Source organism: Alosa sapidissima, chromosome 2 (assembly GCF_018492685.1).
Source record: "Alosa sapidissima isolate fAloSap1 chromosome 2, fAloSap1.pri, whole genome shotgun sequence".
In the NCBI taxonomy this organism is placed as follows: domain Eukaryota; kingdom Metazoa; phylum Chordata; class Actinopteri; order Clupeiformes; family Clupeidae; genus Alosa; species Alosa sapidissima.
In genome coordinates this window covers 34079563-34087289 of record NC_055958.1, presented here as the reverse complement: position 1 = coordinate 34087289, position 7727 = coordinate 34079563, and the positions used below count along the sequence as shown (strand labels likewise).

The following is a 7727-nucleotide window of genomic DNA, read 5'->3' as shown; positions in this document are numbered from 1 at the left end:
TTTCCACGGTTGTAAGCCCGCAGAACCTTCTTGTACCTTGCAACGATGTCTTTTGGACTGGAAGCTGCATCAGTAAGAAATAAAACAAATAGAGATTAACTGGACTGTGAGATGAGACAAAATATTGTTGACATTAACATGCATCACCCATAACTTGACCATGCCTAGGCTGGTTAAGAGTATTTTGGGTATTGGATATTTCAATGTGGTAATATGGTGGCAGCATGGAGGGGAGTGTCTCCAGGACGCTGGTTTCACTGTTAAGCCTTCATGAGGTGTCGTGGGCCTAACTTAACGAAACATCGGTGAATGAGGGTGCCCACTTAATAACCCCAATGACATGCCACATACTATATACTGCTGTTGGATGGGTCATTTGTCTTGTGTTTGTGACCATTTCTTGGTGGATTTGTGCGTGCTTTTTAAAGTTAATTTTGAGTAGGGGCTTCTTTACCTTGGATTTTGGCACAAGGGATTTTAACTTTAATCCTGTGTATTAATGTAATTGTTTTTGTAAACAGGAGCCCTCCTTTATGACTCACCTCTTTGTCCACATTCAGGTTTTGCGGACTTCTGTTCCTTCTTGTGCTTTTTGCGATGCCTTGCTTTTGCTGACTTCTTTTCCTTCCGATGCCTTTTGTCTTTCCTTGTATGCTTTTTTTTTGTAACGCCTTATGACTTTCATCGTCTGATGACAATGAATGAATTGAAGGAAGAAGAGGAAGATGAATTACTGGTGGAAGAGGACTCAGATGATGACTCAGATGAAGTGGTGTGGTCAGAAGTTGTGGTATGGCATATCTTGTCTGAAAAGAAACAATAAGAAAAGGTGACGGGAAAGTTTAATCAAGTTTAATCAAGAATCAAGTTTAAGTGAGAAGCTTCAGTACTCACATAACATTTGTCAGGTACAGCACAGGTACAAAGGTGTATGTGTGTCCATCCTCAAGACCAACATGGTGACAACATGAAAAACAAGTTATACTTGATATTTGATATTATCGATGGAGTCTTCAAAGGGCTCTACTGTCTAAGGGTTAATGTATAGAATGCCAGTCATTATCGAAAAAATAAGCCCAAACAGGGCGACCCGGACCCCGCTTATTATACGGCTACCTAACATAAGAGAAGACACTTCACCTGATGGGTCTTTAAATGTATTTTTTTACTGTTTTCATTGGCAAATGATGAGAAACAAACTTCACCAAACTCACTGAACTTGAATACATTCTTTAGCAGCTGAACAACTGTCTGTAGATGTGAATCAGTGGCAAAAAGGCCACTATCCTTGACAGCGGTCAATTATGCTTAGCATAAAGAATTAACAGCCGAACGTGAATGGAGCGTTCTACTTACATTGTGAAGACAAGGAATAATAAAATGTTTTAATCCAAGTGGTGTTTGTTGTTAAGTGTCATATTGAGATAAAGTATTGACTTACCAGCCCCTTGTTTGCGAAGAGAGTCCCATTCCTTTTTCAGCTTCTTGTTCTTCCTTATCAGGACACCCTCTCTCTCCTTAGCTTTAAGGAGGAGCTCTGATACTGTTGGAGACATAGAGTTCCCTGAAAGACAGAAAGCAAGGAAGAAAAAAATAAATAAATAATAGGTAGAGCATGCTATGTTTCTGTTTTAAAAGCACATCAATTACTACAGTCATGATTTGCTCTACATTTGTTCACCATGCAGTATGCTGTTTTTCACCAAAATACAGGCAGTATAACCACAATAAATGACAATAATAAACATAATAGGCTATTTGAAGATTTTGACAAACTACACATAATACAATTAGTAGTCAGTTCTGCCCTTTGATGGCATATAGGCTTCAACAACTGTGAATGTTTACAGTGTAGGCTACATATGCTGAAAAGCATTTCTTAAATGGCTATATACATTAAAATAAAATACATTTCGTTTTCTTTGTTAATTATTTGCAAATTGGGTATGTATATGTATCACCTGTTCTGTGCACATCTGTATATAATGTCATATGAGTTACATTTAGTGATGTCACTTCCCTGAAGGGTCTGAAATATGATTACTGCCATCTAGTGGTGATTCTTGTGTAACTACACTCTTCTCTGACCTGTGAGTAGGGTTGGGCGAATGAAGCCCCACGACAAAGATAATGAATGCGTAGCAAGATGGGTCATCCTAGTTCATGTCTATGAGGGCAAAGTGGAGTTCAGTCAGAGACGGGCTCTGGTTCAGTTCCCGCCTGCACAGGGGCGTGTCACTGACGTATGACTTACATTTGAACGCCTCGGTTCCACGCCAGACAAGCCGGAGTACAAAATAAACTTGGTGTACACCTTCATTAATGTTGATTTTCTCCCGACTGGAGGGTCATACTATCACGACATTCTACTGAAATAGGGAGGAGGGTTTGGAGATCATGATACTGTGTCAGAAATGTGCATCCATTGCAACATCCACAGAAAAATAAGGCTTTGACAAATTCTGGGAAATTCTTGGATTCTGCCATAGACCTCAATGTTAAAAAGAGAGCCCGATCACTGCATAAATGTATGGGGGCGTGTACTGCTACCCTATTTGCATAAATTTCCAGGGACAGGAAATGGCCTCTCATGAAGTATCTTCGTAATCAACCATCTTTGCCCACGAGGCTTTGGAAGGTTCTTCCTGATTGTATCGTAAGTGTTTCGAAGTGTCAAAGCATCGAATACAAAACAGTGACATCTGGTGGTTAGCAGACATAACGGCGGCTCTCATTAGAGATTAAACAATCACAGACGAAGCCACATGCCGACCAAATGGCCCTTCTCTGAAACTGGTAAAACAGAGCGGAGAGACAACGTGTTCTGTTCCCTTTTGAGTAAAAACTATTAGGCCTACAGTCATTGGAATAAACATTATAGTTTTGATATGCTTCTATTGATTCGAATTGAAAATGTAATGTGCTTGGTTTTAAATAATGCTATGTTTCCATGAAAATCTCAAAATGGCCTTGGGAGGGTGGTAGCGTGTTCGTATACTGCACGCGCGCCCGGGGTTCAAATCCTGCCATGTTCATAATTGCCATGCGTTAGCATTATTTGATATTGCATGCTTCTCTATAGTGGTTGTGTTTAAGACTTCATTTGATGTTTTGCAAAATAACGTAGGCTAATTGCTGCAGATGACCACAGCAGTGTCAGATAACAAAAAACATATAAAGGGCATTGTGAACAGTGGGGGTTGTGAAAACATGGGCATTGTGTACAGTGGGGATTGGGAAGTGCTTGTGTAGGGCTACAATTTTAGAAGGGTGCTTGTGCAACAAAACATATGTGTTGGGGACTTTAAAGGTTTATCGAACCCGTAACGCTTTAGGGATTAGATACAAGCACCGGTGGCCCTGTGTCAAATGTCCCATTTAAACTTTTCAGTGACGTCCGAAGCTTCGTACGTCATCAGTCACGTGACCTTACAACTTTGATACGCGCCTTAGGCCTACCTGCAAACAATGTAAGAGGCCTATGCTGACTGCATCAGTGCTCAAAGTATTCTAAAAGTTTATCAATTCATTGTTAACTAGATGTACAGCAGAGCGGTACAAATTATGACCGCCGCCCAGTCCAGCACATTTTTTCCACAAAATTAAATCACGCTGAAAGGCCTATAGGATTCTAACTGTCTCACTAAATTGCATTATCCACACTCAATTCTCACTGGTATCTGCTAGACAACAAGTATACCAAAACATGATTAGTTCATAGATTTCACATGTAAAATTCCTTTTATACAACCCCACCTCCATCTTGCCTGAGAAATTCTTGAATTGTGTGCATGTGTGCATGTACATGTTTATGTTATGTGTGTGTGTGTGTGTGTGTGTGTGTGTGTGCCTGCGTATGTGCCTGTGCATGCATGCGTACATGTCTACTGTGTGAGTATGTGTCATACGTATGATTACTGTGAATGTATGTGTGTGCGTGTGTATCTGTTTGTGCACATGTGTGCACATGAAATGGGTTAACATGACCCCTGGAGGCAAACATACAGAAAAAAAAGGTCATCCTAGGCCCTACAGTTCTCAAGATATTCACAGAGAACTGTGTCTGCCCTACCCTCCTTTCGGGGGGTCCAGTCCAGTGGGGGGGCTAAATATATAAGTGGTAATGGGATGGGTTGACATGCCCCCTTAAGACCAACATACATAAAAAAGGTGGACCTCCTAGGCCCTACGGTTCTCGAGATATTCACAGAAAACTGTCTCCGGCCACCTACAGGCCAGTTGGTGTATAGTAACATAAATTAATTTATTGTGTGGCCCCCCATGAACGGAATTCCACAAAACTTGGCGTGCATACAGAGGGTGTCATAATGATCCTACACTTCCAATTTTGTGCAGTTTTGACTATGTTAGGTCACAGATACCTGCGATTACAACACCTCATTTTTACTTTTTTGTGTTTAACTAGGTGGCGCTATACATGAAATGAGTGGTTATGGAATGGGTTGACATGGCCCCTTGAGATCAACATACAAAAAAAAATGGTCCTCCTAAACCTTACGGTTCTCGAGATATTCACAGAAAACTGTGTCTGCCCTACCCTCCTTTCGGCGGGGGGGTGCACTCCAGCGGGGGGGGGGGGGGGTGGTGGTGGCTACAGATCAAAACGAAAAACGATGGTTCCATGCTATCCATATGGGGTTACATGCCCACCAAGTTTCGTCTACCCCGGTCTTTCAGTGTCCCGGAAATCCTTGACGGAAATTTGGACATGTGAAAAAGAAAAAAAGAAGAAAGAAAAATCTGACTAAACCTATATGACCGCCGCTTCGCTGCACGGCGGTCATAATAACTTCGAGCAAGTTTGGAGAAAAGTCGGAGGTATGCATTTGTCAGGTAGGCTATGCTTTGTTGCGTGCATTAATTGCGCACGATGTTCACCTATGACAGCAAAAAGACTTTAAGATGAACATGAAGCAGGCTTGCCATGACAGAAACAATGATAGCCAGCCTTCAATGTCCTCTTTTGTCACTTCTCCAAGCATACACCTGAGAGCAAGGCAAGCCCTCACAGAGAAATGCGTTGAGTTTTGCTGCAGGGACATAATTTTACGTTGTGACGTTTCTTCATTCGGATTCATTTGCAATCCATTCCATTCTGAATAAACAAACATAGTTTAGCCTACATTCTTCATCCTCTGTTGCATTATTCATTAATATAATTCTAAACGGATTTCTGAACGGACCCCTGAACTACAAGGACAGAAATCAGATGGCCATTCACTGAACCCTGAGCTACAAGGACAGCGATATGAGAAGGCCATCACTGAACCCTGAACTACAAGGACAGACATGACATGGGTTCATCTGACTTTAAAACAGTCAGTCAAAAAACTCAGCTGTTTGTAGGTTCATGGCATGTGTGTGTGTGTGTGTGAGTGTGTGTTTGCTGTTGGATCGCAAATGGAAAGGGACTTTTATTTTGAAGAGGGAAGTGGAGACTTTACAGTCCTTATGACAGAAAGTAGTACGTGTTGGCAACAATACCTCAAGCAGCATCACACTGAGCACAGGGGCCCCCCAAGGCTGCGTGCTCAGTCCGCTGCTCTTCACCCTGCTGACGCATGACTGCACTGCAACCTACAGCAACAATCACATAGTGGAATTTGCTGACGACACAACTCTGGTGGGTCTCATCACCAAGGGCGACGAGACTCAATACAGGTTGGAGGTCGACCATCTGACCACGTGGTGCAGGGACAACAACCTCCTGCTGAACGTCAGCAAGACCAAAGAGATTGTTGTTGACTTCCGGAGAGGTCACACCCAACACCTGCCACTGACCATCGACGGTGCTGTGGTGGAGAGAGCGAGCAGCACCAAATTCCTGGGGGTGCACATCAGTGAAGACCTCTCCTGGACCACCAACACTGCATCACTGGCGAAGAGAGCTCAGCGCCGCCTGTACTTCCTGCGGAAACTCAGGTGAGCAAGTCCTCCACCAGCCATCATGACCACATTCTACCGAGGCACCATTGAGAGCATCCTCTCCAGCTGTATCGCTGTGTGGGGCGGAAGCTGCACTGAATACAACAGGAAAGCCCTGCAGCGCATAGTGAACACAGCTGGAAGGATTATTGGTGCTTCACTCCCCTCCCTGAAGGACATTTACACCACCCACCTCACCCGCAAGGCGACCAAAATTGTGAGTGATGCAAGTCACCCCGCTCACAATCTGTTTGATCTACTGCCCTCTGGGAAGAGGTACAGAAGCCTGCGCTCCCGCACTACCAGACTCACCAACAGCTTCATACACCAAGCTGTAAGGATGCTGAACTCTCTCCCTCCTCTCCCCCCTCCACCCTCAGCTACATAACATCCTGGACATTGGACCCACAATGGCCGCCTGCACTACTCCACTTGCACACTTGCACACTTGTACACTTTACAACTTGTTGTTGTTGTCCTGAAAACACAACACTTCTGCTGCTCTTACATAACTTGCACCACTATGCCACTTTCTTTCTTACTTAGGTCAAACAGAACTACCCAAGCCTTTTATTGGCCTGACTTTGCACTAGTATTTTATTGACTGTCTATGCACAATTTCAACCAAATTTTGCTGCTCTTATTTTTTCATTATTATATGTGCCCTCTTATTTACTTACTTTTTTGTTTACTTGAATGTTATGTTTGTCTGTGGACTTAAATTGGTAAAATATGTCTTGTCTTCACCGTGGGATAGTGAGAAACGTAATTTCGATCTCTTTGTATGTCTGGAACATGTGAAGAAATTGACAATAAAGCTGACTTTGACTTTGACTTTGAGAAAGCAGGAAGTGCAGAGTTATCTTCAAGCACATGTAGTGAGAAGCTGTGAAACACATGTTGAACTGTTGTTGAAGGTAGAGGGTGAAGTGGGGAAAGCTTTACTTGCTGGGCATTTCCAGGTATGCTACTGGTAGGATAATGGTTTGATGCTAATATTTGTCAATAGTTTAATGTTAAATGCAAATTTTGATGGTAAGATAGCTAAAGTTAACATAGCTAAACTGCCTTGTGCTCATGTTAGCTCATGTAATAGCATGATAGTGGTAGCATGGCAGTAATGTTGCATTAAATGAATGTAAGGTTAAGGAGAACTTTATATTTGTTTGTATATTTAATGGTAGGCAGTTTTAAGTAATTGCTGTATTTTGTGGTTTGTTTTCTCTTTTCTTGTAAAGGCTTTCAACCTGACATAATCTGATGTAAACTGACCTAATCTGACTTAAAAATCTAACTAATAACAAGTCGTAATTGAACACGAGAAGCTAACTAAATAAAATAAAGAAGAAAGATTAAAAAAGAAGCCGTTTGAGTTGATTCCAACTGATTTAACCCTGTTCATGGCCAAGGCCTTTTTCAAGTTTGGGCAGAAGTGAAGTAGAAAATCCCCTGAGAACTAGACAGTGTGTGTGCCCATTTGAAGTTATAGGAAAGCTGTGTGACTGGAACGTCCCTAATTTGCATATGTTTGGCAGTCACACAGTATCAGGATACATTTAATTTCAAATTCAGTATGACACATATGTCGTTCTGCAACCCTGTTGGTTCAGAGTGGATGTACACGGATGAAATGAAAGTTAAGCTGAACTCGTTTCACTGGAAATTAGCGTTAAGCTGCTGTTGTTTAATTTCTTCAACTTCAGGAAAACACTTGAATCAATCACTTGTGTTTGGTGCTCCAGAGAAGACCAATCCACCCCTCAGACTGAACATCTGACTGA

General features: G+C 42.2%; 1 long non-coding RNA gene across 2 annotated transcripts; it reads right to left on the bottom strand.

Annotated features, from left to right (window-relative positions):
• Positions 1-1630, bottom strand: LOC121693412. Of its 2 annotated transcripts, none has more exons than XR_006025495.1 (3): positions 1442-1630; positions 543-806; positions 1-64 (listed from the first exon to the last, which is right to left on the bottom strand). It is a non-coding gene; the product is annotated as an uncharacterized LOC121693412 (long non-coding RNA). The 2 variants fall into 2 exon arrangements; XR_006025494.1 differs by lacking the exon at positions 1442-1630 and adding an exon at positions 895-1427.
• Between the last annotated feature and the right edge of the window lie 6097 nt (positions 1631-7727).